We start from the raw sequence: 17,541 nt of genomic DNA on the forward strand, positions 1-17,541 counted from the left end.
CAATCACAGTAGATCGCCCATTTGCCTTGGTAAACTGCGGAGGTCGACTTTCTAAGACTGCTGGACATATGCCCAGCTGTTCTCTGAGAAAAGCCTTTTGCTCGGAGGAGATACTTGATAGCCTTCAACCGTGAAGAGACAGGGATTCTACTGACTGGTGGAACCTTTCCGCATGGGGCTGACACAGGAGATGTCGCCAAGGGGGAATCTCCCTCGGAACCTCTGACAACAACAGCAGATCTGGGAACCATTCCGCCTGAGGCCACAGAGGGGCTACCAAAGTCATCCTGAGACCCTGTGAATTCATCAGCCTGTTCAGAACCTGATGGATCAAACAAAACGGAGGGAAGGCATACACCTCCAAGTTGTCCCAGGGATGCTGGAGTGCGTCCTCTGCTAATGCTAAAGGATCTGGAACCACTGAACAGAACATCTCCCCCAAATCTGGAAAAGCTTGTCTGCCACCACTTGATGAAGGGACCACTCTATGCCTAGGATCTGATCCTGACAACTGAGTTTGTTTGTGACCACGTTCCGTTTTCCTGGGATATACCTGGCTGAGAGCTCTACCGAATTGCTGACCGCCCACTGGTGAAGCTCGACGGTCAAGGCATGAAGTTGACGTGAAATCAGGCCTCCCCATTTGTTCACATAGGCTACCACCGTGGTGTTGTCCGACTTGAGAACGACAGAATGACCCTCTACCTTCCCCCAAAACTCCTTCAGACCCAGGAAAGCCGCCTTCAACTCCAAGACGTTGATATGTTGCTGCTTGTTCTCCAAACTCCAAACACCTGAAGCGATGAGGCAGCCTAAATGAGCGCCCCAACCTGCAAGGGAGGCGTCCGAGAACAGAAGGAAGTCTGGTGGAAGAGAACGCAGAGGGACACCCTTCAACAGATTCTGGTCGTCCAACCACCAATGAAGGTCTTCTCTCACTTCCAGAGACAGAGGAACCATTAACAGGGGAGAGTACCCCGCCAGAGACCAGAATTCTCCCAGTCTCCATTGCAGAGACCGAAGATGAAGACGCCCATGAGGGACCAGCTTCTCCAGGGAAGACAACACTCCCAGAAGAACCTGCCACTGATGAGCTGACTGATGTGACCCTGACATGAAGTTGCGCGCCACCGCCTGCAACTTCCCCAATCTCTGATCCGACGGGAAAACTTTTGCCACTGTCGTATCGATGACCATGCCCAGGTAGAGAATCCTTTGAGTGGGTACAAGGTTCGACTTTTCCTGGTTGACTAATATGCCCAGTTCCAGACAGAACCGAAGTAGATGATCCTTGTCCTGCAGCAGCTTTTCCCTGGAAACTGCCAAGACTAACCAATCGTCGAGGTACCTCAACTAACAGATCCCCTGAGCATGGGCCCAATTTGACATGAGAGAGACCATTGTGAATACTTGAGGGGCTGTCGTCAGCCCGAAGCACAAGACTATGAACTCGAAGACCTTGTCCCCCAAGAGAGAAGCGAAGGAACTTCCTGGACGTGGAATGACCAGGGATTTGGAAGTATGCGTCCCTTAAGTCTATCAACAGCCTGAAATCACCTTCCCTTACTGCTGCCAACACCAAGCATGGGGTCTCCATCTTGAACCATGTCTTCCTGATGAAGTGATTCAAGGTGGATAAGTCAATCACAGGCCTCCATCCTCACGACGCCTTGGGCACCATGAACATGTGACTGTAAAACCCCGGGGACGGACGCAATACTTCCTCTATCGCATCCTTGTCCAGCATTTTCTGCACTTCCTCCCGAAGAGCCAAGAATTTCAGAGAATCTGGAGGATGTGCCTTCCTGAGCTGTGGCTCGTCCGACAGAGGAGGAGAGAAGTTGAAGGGCAGTAGGTATCCCACCCGAAGGGCATCTACCACCCACTTCTCCGCCCCATAACTCTGCCACCTGGCCCAATGGCCCGCCAGGCACCCCCCCACCCATGGCACAGGAGAGAGAGAGGAGCCTAATCTACCGACGGCCCCCTTTACCTCTGCCCCTTGGGCCCCTTCTTGGCTTAAAGGAACGAGAGCAAAAGGGGCATTGATTTTCTGACTTAGGCTGTGTCGAACGGGAAGGCCCTGCCAAACTCAAGGTCCTCAACGGCCTACCAGGCAACAATCTCCTTTACTGCTGCTGAACAGGGGGAGGAGGAGGAGCCAGACATCTCCGAGGACGAGACTCCGACTTAGACACGGCCTAGTGCACCAGTCTGTCTTTGGCGTCAGCCCGGCGCCAGTCTATCGCATTCTTGAGCTCTGTCCGAGGAAACAAAAATTGGGACTCTCACAGATCTCCGTTCCTCAATGCCAGCAAGGACTTGGTGTCGAGCAATCTCTCCATCCTAAACAAAGCTGCATCCCTTCTAATCAGAAGAAGATTAGCCCATAAATTAGCACTGAAGTGAGCCAAATATGAAAATGCCTTGCCCCTGGACTGCAACAGACTGGCAAGCGATGAGGCACTCACCAACCCTTCCGCGGACCTGTCGGAAGCTATCTTGGCAATAACCACAGACCAGAAGTCCAGCCAAGAAACCGTCTGCAACTTGGAGGCCGCTGTAGATTCCAATGCTGAGGCATCTTGCGGAGACAAGGACGGAGCCACCGACCTCACCTGTTCCAAAGTCAATCCTGGCTTCAGGTGAATGACGTCTGGGTTAAGATGGTACGACAACAAAAAAGCAGAGCTCGTAGCATGGTACTTCCTATGTCTCGTGAGAGCCGGGGGTAGTAGTTTGGTAGAGCCCCTTGAGCGAAGCAAACCGTCCTAGTCCGAAACAGAGGGTTAACCGTCTGCAAGACGGACTGAACGTGCCCCAACAAAGGAACTGAAGAGATGATTTGGGGTCCTGAGTAGCTCCCACCAAGGCTTCCAAGCAAGAAGGAGTGTAAGACGACCGAGCCTGAGCCCTGCTTTCCAAATTGTTAAACCCACGAACGAGATCAACAACTTCCTAAAAGGAAGACAAAAACTCTTGCATGTCTCCCTCCACCTGCTCCGGAAACTGAGACCGACGACGAGAAAGATGTGTAGGCTCCTCTAAGGCACCTTCCCCACCAAAATTAACGGAAGGGTTAGCAGCCAAACAGCCAAAAACCCCAACTAACCTGTCTGGACTGGGTCCATGCGTCGGCTTCCGAGACGAACCCACTGTAACACTAGGAGCATCACTTACCTCAACAGATGACTCAACATGTCCATGAATGGTCACAGGCGTGGCGGACGTACGTACGTAAGATGGGGGGGAAACCCGAACACTCGAGATCAAAGGAGAATCCCCTAGAGTCAAACTCTTGGAAGCACCAGTGAGAGAGGCAGGCAAACACTCCTGCTACACCAACTCCGTGCTCACTACCTTCGACCTCTTGACAGGCGCCTTGAGATCCTTACGGCGACGAATAGGCCTAGGAGAAGAAGGAGCACTTACATCACAAGCACGGGCAGGGGAGGTTGCAACACGCTAGCGACGTGCATGGATGAGGGGGGGGGGGTTGGTAACACGCCCGAGATTCCAGGCGGAGTACGAAGCATCCCCTGCAGATCGCACAAGGGAAGGAGCACTAACACTGCCTGAAACAACAGCACTCTCGGGAACACATCCGCGCTGTTTCTCCCTCAAAGGCGAAGGAAGGGCAAAGTCCTTAGCTTTCCAACACTTGATACACGAATGGGGCGTAGAGGGGGAAGAGGGAGAGGAAGACAACACTGGTTTCTTATGCACGCTCTTCTCAGGAAGCGGGGATGAAGCAACACGTTTCCTACCAGTCCTCCCAACCGATATGGCAGCCAACTTCACATCCAATAAAGAGTCCAATCTCTGAAGCACTGCCTGGCATATGACCTCAGACTGATGTGGCAGAAAAGGCTCCGATGACAAGGAAGATGTAGCGAACTGGGCGGCAGTGATGATGTCACGGCTGAGAAAGGCGGATCAGAGGAGACGACTGGGAGAGACGCCATTGATGGGAGTGACGTCACAGCTTCCTTTCAGTGCAAGGGGGAATCAGACGCCACTGGTGGAGGAATACACAAAGACAGATCCCGTGACATCATCAATGGGGCTGACGCCACAGCGTCACTCTGACTCGAAGAAGCGGCAGCAGACACTGGCGGGGCAATACAAGATGGCCGACTTCTGCTCCCCACGAAGACGAGGTCGGGAGGAGGGGATATGGCCTGGCCAGACCGGGGAGGGGGGGGTGCGAGCCTCCACAAAATGCACTAGCAGCCCCTCCAAGGATGGGGGACCCCCTAGCCCGAGCGTTTTCCAAATCGCTGCCATTTTGGACACCTCTGACTATGGAAGAGAAGAGATTGATGAAAAAGCCTCACCCTTCTCGGGAATCAAATAAACTCCCGAGGAAGAAGGGGCTACATTACAAACATTAGCCTGTTGGCCTCCTGATACTTCCATCGACGAATCAATGGAAGAAAAGGAAGGAGACGCAGGGACAACTCCCAAGTAGGAAGAGTCGAAACCCTCTGATGTTCTCTCTTGCTATAAAACGACCTCCGCTGCTCCTTAGGCCATGCCTGACATTCCGTGCAAGGATTTGTGATAGTACAAAAATTATAACGACACCTACTGCACGTTATGTGAGGGTCCGTCACTGCTGAAGCCAGAAAACGAGAACACGGAAAACCTGGAACTCCGGGGCACATACACTGACGCCGAGAAGGAGCAGAAGAAGCCATAATATCAGCCAAACACACACACATACACTAAACACAAGTGAAACGGGCAATGCACCAGAAAAAGGCCAAGAGAGGTCAACACGACTCTCGCCCAGGCGGTCAAAAGAAAGACTGGCGTAGCGGCGTCATCCTTGACCAATCCTCACCTGAGCTACGCATGTGTTGCCGGATATCACAAGATTCCTTGCTTTCATCTGCTTTTTAACTGAATCTAGCTAGGCGCTAGAAATTATCCTATTGTTAAGATATTAAAATATAAAAGTTGGGTTCTATCCTAAACCTAAAAATAGTAAATTTTCTTGGTCAGAAAACTGAGCTCTCAAAGTTGTACAAAAATACAAATTAGCTATTAATGAAGATCTTCACTAAGACTCCGGTAAAAAAAAAGCATGTCTGTATTTTCTGAAGGAAAAAAATTTACTAAAACTCTTACCTTCCACAAAATGGCTCGGTTGAAGCATCAATATACCCATCACCAACCAGGTCATCATTTCCACTATCTTCAAAATTAGCTTGTTTTATAAACTTTGGCCCTGACTCTTGTATCTCACACTGCTGCTCAAGCAATGACAAAATTGCTGATCTAATCTGAATGGGAAATCATGGAAACAAAATTAAATCCAAATGTCAGCAACAATAATCTGTAATTTCTATTTACTGTAAGTACTATTCTAAAATCAAGTACATGTCCTTTGTATACTGTGATAACTTTCTAAAAGTTCATACATATGCTCATTAACCTGTAACTTTTATTCAAAATACACATTACATGTAAGCCATCACACATGTACGACGTACTTCATTTTGCTCTATAATTCTTCCTGGTCATTTGTCAGATATCTTTTATGTCATTTTCACATTTTCTGCTTACTAAAGTTTTGGCTTTTTTTACAGCAATTATAAATATTATGTGGGAAACAAATGAGAAATGATTTGAGACTATAATCATGTCTACATTCAATGGAAAAGTTCCATTTAGTTCAGCAGTCAGATACTGCAGGGTTTACAGAGCAAATACATTAAGAAGCAAAATAGTAGATTTGTTACTTTTTAAATACATAGTTACTTATGCAACTTTATTCAATACTTTACTTCAGCTCCATTGTGACCACTCAAACGACAAAATATTTATAAATAGTAAAGTGGATGCGGTGCAATTTTCAAGGTTGTGAAGGTCAGTGGCATCACTATTTTGGAGGGTCGTAAGTCTTTTGTGTTATGCAACTATTTTGATATATTTGCATGACAAGGATATTACTTACTGTATACTATAGCAAAAAATTAAACTTGATAATAGAAATTAGGCTAGTGTTGAATATAAAGTTATGAGAAAATTTACGTTATAATATTTGATACAATTGCATATAATAAGAGTTGAAATTAATTGAAAATTGAGCTCTATAATTTCAAATACAGATTTATTAATTACTGTTACAATCCTTCATTCTGATACTGTATACAAGTGCAAATTTATGCTTCCTTATGAGATTAAATGCAAAAAGCAATTTAGCATTAACTGCTATCAGTCAGTCAAGAAATTTTTACAATACTTTAGGTGCATTCAAAACAGACTGTAACTCATACAGTAGTATTTCAGCAGTGAATTAGATAGCGTCAGAAAGATAACTTGAATTACCTCGCTTGGATCTGATCCATTCACAGGACTGGAGACAACACCATGTAGAGAAAAACTGATCTGCCCTGGAGCGTTTCCAAAAGTAACACGATGAGTTTCGTATTTCAACTTGGGGTTTATGGTTATACGAGTCTTCTCATTGTACGACATCAGGGATTTGTCATACTCCCACTTAGAATGGAAGTCATTCAGTGTAAGCCTTATTTCTGTGCTGACTGCAAAAAAAAAAAATATTTGTAAATTAAACAGCACTTACTCTAAACTGCATATCATGTGAAAGACTAAGTTATATAAATATTTATCTTGTTATCTTTTGTAGGAAAAGACAAATTAGACCAAAATGGATACCTGTATGCAAAGGTACTATTCTATTTGACAGAGTGTACCATTACTTTTGGAAAACTTAATAATTTCTTGGGGTTTCCAAAAACTGAGAGACTGTTTAACTATAATGTATGGTATGTACTTCAGACACTATCTGTGACTTGACCAAACTTGATACAGTTAGCTGATTCAGTGTAGTTGCATCATCAATCATTTCTTTTACTTGAGTGGTGTAAAGAAAGATTTTTGCCAGTTATGCATTCAAAATTTGAACAGATGTCTGTTCTGAATATCCTATTGGAATGCACTGCACTTGGAAGTACTCTGAAATTACAATCATATGATTCCATAAGAAAACACTTGAACTTCCATTCCATTTGGTTGATCATTTGCCCACTTAATGACTCTTCCAGAGATTGCTTTTACCACTGAGGGCAGAGTTTGACAATTATTTATCTTATTTGGCCATACAAGCTGGTCAAGTCCATGCAAAGGTATGTATTACATTTAATCCATTTTTAGGTATATAAAAATGGAGCTAGGGGATGCTGAAGAAAACAATTAGCAACTTATAAAAAAGAATATGAAATGGATAAAAAAAGTTCTAAGAAGGATCTGCCTATAAAGTTTGTATGTAACAATCTTTAGGGAGTGATGAACTATAGCATATGTAATACTTTTGAAACTTATTGCATTTGGTTCAGTGTTTTCATAGAAATCACGATTTAGAATACGTAATATATACTTACCACTGCCACGAAAGAGTATTTCTATATAAGGTGGATTGCCTTTTTTCAAATCAAATCTTTTCCAGTTGTATGCAGAAGTCTGTGAATGTAAAATAAAAAGTGGATTTAAACACAAAAGTACAATAAAAATTAGAATTCTATCATGAAATCAATAAATCTTGCAGTTTCTTTTCCAAATTTCTCAAAGTATTATCAAAGTCACCTACAGAAAGGTTAGATTCCTTGCCAGAAAATATTGATTATCAATATTACAAATATATAGAACAGAGTTTAAAGTAGAACAAAGTTTAAACAAATAGATTGAGACATTTTGGCCATATAATGAGAAAGGGAAAGGGGGAATCAGTTCGAGAAGTAATGGATATAGGAGTAGCAGTATAAATACCAGGGGAGGGGAAGGCCAAAATGATCATTGTGGAGGGGAATAGATGAAGATTTTTATTAGGTGGGAATCAAAACGACATTCAAGACAGAAAACTTGAAACGCTACTAATTGTGCAAGGGGAAACTTTACACATAATATTTATAATGATTTCCTCCACTACCTGCAAGAAAAATTTTTTAATAATACAAGTGTATTTCAAAAGTATTTGCACATCTTAACTTTGTCACTATTATTTTACTGGCAAGCACAATCACAGCTCTCTGCCAAAGAAATCTGTAGTTAATTCATAAGAAAGCCATGCACAAGTACTGCACTAAATAGTTTATAAGCATATCTTGTCAGTTTTTGCATTTGCCTTTGAAGAAAATATTATACCATCCCCTATGAAAATATATAAAATGACAACTGGTGTGACCTTGATATTACTATTCATGATTAAACACCTAACATCAGGACTGTGATACTGTCTGCAGAAGTGAATTTCTTAAACTAACTGTAATTATTCCATAAAAAATTACCATAACACCATTAATTTTAACTAGCACTAACCTTATTTTCAGGTGCACCATTTGTAGCAATAAAATACTTAAAGTCTGCATTAGATAGGTGGACAGCAAATGCATATTCTCCATCATGAGGTGGATGAAAATATCCTGTAAAACCAATTAAAATTATCACTGGTACTATACTAAGCTTTCATTATTTCCATTTTACATTAATACCATCACCATCATCATGATCAACAACAAATTGTTCAACTTAATAACTAAAAGAATTTTGATCTACTCTCAAGATATCATCGACAAAATTTGGATTTCCTGGCATGCTTATGACCAAGTATTGACAACATTCATTTGGCAACATTAATGCCATTAAGAAAACTGAACAAAAAAAACTCTAAATGAGAACACATTTCCTTATCTTGCTTATTGTTATATATAAGTTTTACTCTTTTGTTGTGGCTCCACTCTGGCCCAGGGAGCTATGGACTGAACTAAACTGAATCTGCATTACTTCAGCACATTTTTGAGAAAGTTTGTTATTTCTTTTCAGGTAGTTCTAGAATTTTTTTTTTTATTGTTCCATGACAGTTTTCAGTTTCTTAATTTCCACATCTTTACAGTGAGGTGTACATACCTCACATCCGGACAAATCTGAGTCTTATTTATTTGAACACATCTAAGACTCCTTTACCCAAGGTGGCTTGAGGCAAGTTTGGTTAAAATTGTTTGGTTAAAATTGAATGGAGAAGTTGGAAATGCTAAAACTTTATGCCAGAAATACACACATATATAAAGGATCCAACCAAACTTTGATCAGGAAAGCTCATTTACTATTTTATATAAAGTGAAAAATCTTCTACCCAATATAAGGCTGTGAGTAGCTCCACCCCGACTACCAGTAACCACAGAAGCTTGCCATTTTTAGGGTAATGTCTTCACTGCTGAGTCAATAAATAGAAGCACGCAAAAAGAGGGAATGGTTTCTATTAACAAAGAATTCATACCTGATAGCCTCCCAACTGTCACCTCGGTAATTTCAATTTTAAATTTAGCATCATCTTGGACTTTAGCAGAGTAATTGACATGGGATGCATCGAGTCGATTCCAGGCTTGGACATCATCCATGTCAACAATATTTACTCCACTCCACTGTTCCCAGAGGATACCTCGTTCACCTGTTTGGCAACAAATAGTTAATATATTTCTTATAAAAAGTTGCTGCCAACTTACAAAACAAATGTCGACCATTAGTCGGCAATTTACTCAAAAAAAATCAAAACTAGTAACATAAATAATGTGAAAGAATTAACTTCAATATAAGGCAGAAAAAATACCAAATGTTCCTCAATATCCATGAATAAAAAATTGTAATGAGTAAAAATAACATGAAGGAGTACAGGTACATAAAATATCTTTCCATATTATTTATAGAGAGAGAGAGAGAGAGAGAGTGAGAGAGAGAGAGAGAGGAGAGAGAGATGGGGGGGGGGTCAAGTTAAGCGAAGTAAAACTGAACGAAGTTACAAAATTTATTCTAGAAATGATGACCATAAATTCTAAAAAGAATAACCATTCAAAATTTAATATTGCAGATGAGGTGTCTCTGGTAATCAGTAATTTTAAAATCTTCTCTTGATTCAACAATGCTTTTAATTTTTGTACACAGGAAATGCAACTGAAACTTGATAAAAACGTTCCACATAGATAAAAAAAATTTAGGTCTTCTGCTACGGTTGTTTGCCATGGATGACCAATGTAATTATCTTACAAATAATCAAAATGATGTCAAGATCTTTATAATAATTTTCCAAATTATGTACTGCTTGCCAAACTGTTATGACATTATCTTGTAAGGAGAAAGTGCTGTGCAGGTCTTCATTTTGATTAATGTTCGAACATTTTCCTCGCTAACATATTATTCTCCTAGTCCTACGTTGGCAATCTTTCTCCATACACCCTGTCCTGAATGGAAAAACATCCTACTATGCTTAAGCATGAGAATGCACGTGTTATTGCATTTCTTGAAACAATTTCGAAGTCTATCAAAACAGAGATAGGGTCTAGAAAAGGCTCTACAAAACTTCAATTTGTTGAATATTATTGAGGAACTTTTTCACATTGATATATATATATATATATATATATATATATATATATATATATATATATATATATATATATATACACGTATATATATATACACATACATATATATATATATATATATATATATATATATATATATATATATATATATATATATATATACACATATACATGCACACATGCAAGGTATTACACTTTCCTTTATCAATGCATGCACTATAAATATTTGTAAAAAATACTTGGAGCTATTTTGAATGTTCCATCAGCTAACCAGTGACAATTGTCTCAGCAAGGTAAGACTTTTTATTAGTGTTGAAAAATTATAACCCTTTTCTCATCACTTATTATACCACTGTAAAAAAAAAAAAAAAAAAAAAAGTTTTCGTGAAAAATGTGACACGCTTATTCGTAAAAAGCCAGGATCCCCTTACGCATATGATATATAATGAGGACAGTATAATGAAACAAAGGAAAACCAACAGAGATTACATTTGTACAAATAGTAATAAAATGGAAATAGAACAGGAAAAAATAGTTAAGACACAATATTTAATTTAATCAACAACCTGTCAAATAACGAAGGAACTAACGGGACTAAAGTGAACGTCTGGTAAAACATTGAGGAGCAAGGATTTACCTTAACCCAGTTATTGAACTTACCAATAAATAACAGTATAAAATTTTAACATAATCAAAATTTTATGTCAAATCTTTAATCAGGTTATGAATGAACTTCTTAACCTGATTATTATTCATAAAGGAATAATGCAAAATGTTAATCGGACATACTATTTAAAAGCTCTTTTCATCAACAATCTTATTAGCAATGTATAATCCCCGTCATTAACTAGGATACATTTATTTGACCCCAAAAACAGTGTAGTCGCTAATCAGTCATTCCTTTGTATGCTTAAACATTACTGATTAACCAATTAACCCTTGAAAATTGAAAAGCTAGGAGGTCTTTATTAGGAAAAAAAAAAAGAGTATACCTGATGCTGGGCCAGTATCGTCTTCCTTTGGTGTCAAACAACGGATGATATTGTCAGTGACTTCCTGAATTTCGCAGACACCTCCACCAACTTTCACCTGGAATTAAACAGAAATGATATTTTCGCCATACTAGGAATATTTGTAAAGCACTGAGACAGAGAGAGTGAGATGAGAGGATTTTGAGGGAAGACAGGGAAGAGAGAGACGAGAGAGAGAGAGAGAGAGAGAGAGAGAGAGAGAGAAGAGAGAATCATATTGTGAAGAATTAAAAGAAATCAGAATAGTGAAAGACAAAAATACTAAACAGTCAAGTCCATAAAAATATCAAACTCTTCACATAAAAGAAAATTTTTGTATTCATTGACAAAAACCACAATTATGGACGGGGTGCTTAAAGTTATTAAGAAAAATATTATCAAATTACTCCCATAATGCCTATAACTTTTCATTGTAAGTTAAAAGAAAAAAAAGCTACAGGGCAGTCTAGATCAGTGGTTCCCCAACTATCTTACCTGACGCCCCCTTTTTGCTTCCAGTAGACCCACATGTGAAATGATTCTTGCATTATTTCTTAGCATTGTTCAGGAAAACAGATTTCTGTTTGTATTAAATTCTAATAATGAAAGCCACTCAAACAAATAATAGTATACATTCCAGAGACATTTTTCGAAGTAACTAAGAACGAAACATTTGGTTCAAAAGGAGCAATAAAAAAGTTTGAACATTAGCAAATTGGCAAAATTGACTTGCAATTTTAGGAATAGATAATTTGGAAACATGGGATATAATATTTGGAAAGACTCGTGAGACTAACGCACAATTTCTGATCTAATTTAGTGCAGATGGATGCTGCTGCCTTTTTCCTCACAGGATTAGAAATTCTAGGATTGGAGGAGGATGACAGCGCACAACGCAAGTCATTTTCTACATCAAGTCGGTTGCGCTGTTTTGTTTTCAGGACAACAAGAGCTGAAAACCCTGCTTCACAAAGATAAGTAGAAGAAACGGGAAGAATCACACGAAGTGCTTCTTCATCTATTTTTGGGTACATGGGGAGATATTTCACCGAAAACCCTTCCAACTTCATTGTTTCAAAGATATTTGTTCTTTGAATGATTTTATTGTTCTAATTAAACAAATATTTTTTAGCAGATGACTTCACGTCCCCCTTGTATCCTCCTCACGCCCCCCTAGTTTGGGAACCACTGGGTCTAGAAAAAACTGGCCTCATGCTTATATAAATAAGAGGTAAGATTTCATAAAAATTATTTTTAAGGTGATATATATATATATATATATATATAGATATATATATATATATTATAATATATTATATATATATATAATGAGCAAATCATCATGGCACACTAATTGATAAATGATACTAAGGTGTCTCACCTCTGAAGTGCCAGGATTAGGGTCAAATCCTACGCCGTTTATGGTGAGGAGAGTGCCACCTGTAGACCCTCCATTGCTCGGGGAAATACTCAAGATGCCTGGAAAGGGATTGGATCATTTGGAATGATGATGAGCCACTTCACAGGTAACAGTAATAACTATGGATTGATAAACCTAAGGTTGTTTCTTATCTTCGCATGAATGGATTCGAGATATTTGCCCATGTGAATTAGTTAGTCGGAGAATAAAAGAGGAAATTAAGTAACTATGACCAAAGTGAATTTCGTAAAGAGATATTAAATATTCAACGATGAAAATGAGTAAAATCGAACACAGTTCGCATTATCAAAATTATCAAAAACAAATGGCAGACATCTTAATTAACAGTGTTGTTAATATATATTCGTGGTTGAAAATGATAAGAAAGGCATCCAACTAATGATGCACATGTTTATGATGTTAGTGGCACAAACTATACCACTGACATCTGACATCTATCTACGATTTACTGCAAGCAATTACACAGTCACATCAATAAATGAAACTAATATAATACAATTTTACCCGGATAAGTTAAGTGTTGGTAGAGTCTGTCTTGAGAATCCACACGGATTGTCCATTTGCTGTGGACAGAGGAGCCTCTCTCAGTTACGTAGGCAGTTGCATTCATGGGGCCCCCGTATGTGGAAGTTGGTATGCAAGACACCTGTCTGTCATCAAGGTAGCCATATGGTTCGTTCGACGTTTCGTTATAAACCAGACAGTCTCTGCCACCCATATACAGCCTAAAGAGAGGTGATTAAGTCAGTGGAAAAATTTCTGTCAGATGACTGTCAGGAATGGAACTATAACTGATTCACTTAAGGTAGATTCTCGGATGAGCCTTATTCGTACGAGACGTTTGTTTGGTGGCCGCTGATTGGCTGGTACGAGGTAGGCAGCTCCCAGCCAATCAGCGGCCGCCAAACTAACGTCTCGTAGGCATAGCGATCATCCAAGAATCTACCTTAAGTGAACCAGTTATAGTACATCCATTGAGTGTTGACCCTAGGGAGCACTACTACACAAGGATTTACAGATGATTCAAACAATCTTCCATGAGAGAATATAAGATAAATGAGCACATTTTTAGTTGTTTTAGAATTTCAGTTTTCATGGAATTTAGAAAATTGACTGCATTTTGTAAATTAATACCAACACTTTAATGACACAAAACAACGGTAGCTGTAGAATAGTTGTACAAGACATGTCTAAGGTCTACCTGCCAGTATCATCTTATTTATATGATGAGGCTTTAAAGTTGTCCATCCGACAACAAGAAAGACTACTCTGTTTTTTTCCATCTGTCCATCCGCCTGTGGTGTTTTTGTATGGTAACACTGCGTCCCCGGCTTTAGACAGTTACATTCAGCTTACATTCAACGATTATAATAATATCCTATTTCGAATATTAACGGTGTAATTCGCATACAGTAAATTATTAAAATACTTTTCAGTTGCAAATGTACACCCAGATATCCTTTTATTTACCTAAAACTTACAAATAGCGTAACTATCTAAAGCCCGGGACGCAGTGTTACCATACAAAAACACCACAGGCGAATGGACAGATAAAAAAAACAGAGTATAACTGTTAACAGCTACAGACTATTAGCTTAAAGAATTTAGATTTCAAAACCGAAGTGAAATTTCAAATTTCTATCAAGAGTGAAGTTTTGAGTACGTTTGAAACAATTCAAAATAAACGCTATGTTCAATTTCTGTCATTTTCAATCTACAACACACTGCACAGATTGTTTTGGGTCTGATGTTAATAAGTAACAATGAAACCAACAAATTATCCTCAGTAAAGTTTTATAAACTGCCCTAGTATTAGAAATTCTAACCTATGATAAACTAAGTAAAAATATTGTGGAGACATACTGCAGAACTTTCAGTCTAAAGAAAACTTGCAATCATGGTAACATCTCCAAAGATACTTAATACAGGCTACGAAATCCTGTCATTATCTTAACTTTACATTCTTACATCTCTCCATAATCTGAGGTTCCGTTGGGCATAGTTTTTATTTGACAATTGCATTGAAATGCACTGTATCATTTAAGCTTAAGATTTGATCATTTTCAAAAAACACTTTTAAAAGAAAAATCCTGCATATTCTGAAATAAAATAATGACTATCAAATGACTTCCAACTGATATATCAAGCTTAACTGATTTTATTACTGTTGTTATTAGATAACAATATCTCACTCAGATTCTAAAGCAATTATACAAGTTAAGAGGCCTTATTTATTAATAAGTCTATTCAAAATAAATGAGCTCCTATAATAATAATAATAAAATATTGTAATTACTGAAACATCCCTTACTTCGTAAGTATCCTTCCAGACTGGAAATCTGTCTCGAGGGGATCTTCAGGATCCAATCGCTGGTAACGGTTAGTGTGCATGTAACCGAGGATGGTCACCATCGAACCAACCATCGCACTCACGGGTTCTATGCCGTTGATGATGGGCGATATCCAACTACGGAACTGAAATGAGATGTAGATGATAATGGATTGTATTGGAGACATGGCCTTAAAAAGGAACTATCAATTTTATTGTAGGTGGATTGCTCACAGGAGAAATTTGATTGCTCCCACAGACAGAACAGAATAGAATAGAGGATTTAGGCCAAAGACCAAATGTTGGGACCTATGAGACCATTCAGTACTGAAATGGAAATTGAGAGTAAAAAGGAGAACCTCATAGTTGCACCAAGAATCAATTGTAAAATGTGGGTGGAGAGAAAGATGAAAGACACAATATGAGCGGAAGTGCAGTCAAAGGAACGAAAGGGGTTACAGCTAGAGGCCGAAGGGACGTGCAAAGAACCATAAGTAACGCGCCTACAGTGCACCGAGTGAGGTGCACTGGATGGCAATAACCCCCTAAAGAAGTTTAATTACCAGGGATCCCAACCAGACAATACTGTGTACTGGAATTATATAAAATGCCTGAATAATGACTGTCGACTTTGCAGGTCGTACCATTCGCTATCTCACAACATCATCCCTTTAGAGTTGGTTTTAGGTAACGCTATCCACACACACAACACCTGTGGCTAACGCGCCCCTTTGATCTCCGAAACACCTGTACAGTAGAGGGACACACCTGTCATATCTGTACAACATCATAATTGTCTTTTCTTATGTGCCCACCAACTGTTCCAATGTTATCTGTTTCTCTCTTCACTGGCTCATTATTTGGGTAATCATGGTAGACGGAGAAGCCTCGTTTTGGTGGCATAAGTAAGAGGAATGAATGATAGACATCCTCGACATCGTTTTCAATGTATACGAATATATAAATAGGTATATAAGTACATTTCCAATTATCTTTCTCTCTCTACTCATTGCACACACACACATACAAATATATATATATATATATATATATATATATATATATATATATATATATATATATACTACATACATACATACATACATACATATACATGCATACATTTATATATATATATATATATATATATATATATGTATATGTATATATATTATATATAAATACACATGGGTTTGTGTGTGTGCTTGCCGCGTCAAACTAGTTCTGTTTAAAGGACGACAAAGAAATCCACCGATACATTTATCATCCGCTAACAACCACAAACTTACATTCAATCATTCCTTGCCGTGAAATTCAAAAGAATATAAAAACAACTGCTGACTTTTACCTCTCGTGAGAAAATCACAGGAACGAAAACCCTTCCAATCCAACAGATATGTTTAAGAGCTACTTTACGACACTCCTACTACTACTACTACTCCTACTACAATGTAATAAAAACGGTACAAACCTCAACAATTTTATCAGACTCCACTTCTACCCCATCCGCAAACACCTTGACCGCGTACGCCTCTGGGGCTTTACTGTTTTCACGACCCCTGTAAGGAAGGAGGAGACGATTTTGGTAAGGTAGCGTGTTGCGGACGACTCACCGTTTTTCACTTCCTGTATATTAGGTAAATCTTTTTTTTTTTTATGATAAGTCAGTTTATTAATAAATTAAGTTTTACCATTCGTAACTGGTTGCCTACAATATTAATATACGAGTTTTATATTCATTACTTTTTAATGACACTTGTATAAAAATATATTAATTTTAAGGTGGTGGCATTTGAGGTCATCCTAAAACTAATTATGACACTGCAATTGCAAATAACTAGTACTTGCGATCAAGTTTACAATAAAAACACATATATAATGTTTACACATAATAGGCAAGATTTACCCTTATAACAATATTGATAAAAATAATAAGTTAACCTCCTGAATTAATAATAATAATAATAATAATAATAATAATAATAATAATAATAATAATAATAATAATCACTACACCTAAATTAACATGTTGGAGCATTTAATCAGAAAAGCCATTTATGCTAAAGTGGAGTCATAGAAAAATATACTAATAAAATCATTTCCATGACTTTAGGAAGGTGATGCATTGCAATGTAAATAAACTGGTCAAATGCACAGTATACAAGCCTTTTCCATTTAAAGCGAGTGACTCCATGAGTTCCTACCAACTTTCCGATAATATATTCTACAAGTCTTTTTGATTGAGGCTGTTCATAGCCCCATGACCCCAATGCTATCTCAGCTGTGACACACCATAGTCGAGTACGTACCATGCACACAATTCTCTGCATATATATATATATATATATTATATATATA

The 17,541-nt window shown here is 38.7% G+C and overlaps 1 pseudogene; it reads right to left on the bottom strand.

The window, feature by feature from the left end:
• The window catches only part of LOC135213041 (fibrocystin-L-like), an 81,756-nt pseudogene that overhangs the window by 60,705 nt on the left and 3,510 nt on the right, over window positions 1-17,541 (bottom strand).

This window comes from Macrobrachium nipponense, chromosome 42 (genome assembly GCF_015104395.2).
Source record: "Macrobrachium nipponense isolate FS-2020 chromosome 42, ASM1510439v2, whole genome shotgun sequence".
Classification (NCBI taxonomy): Eukaryota; Metazoa; Arthropoda; class Malacostraca; order Decapoda; family Palaemonidae; genus Macrobrachium; species Macrobrachium nipponense.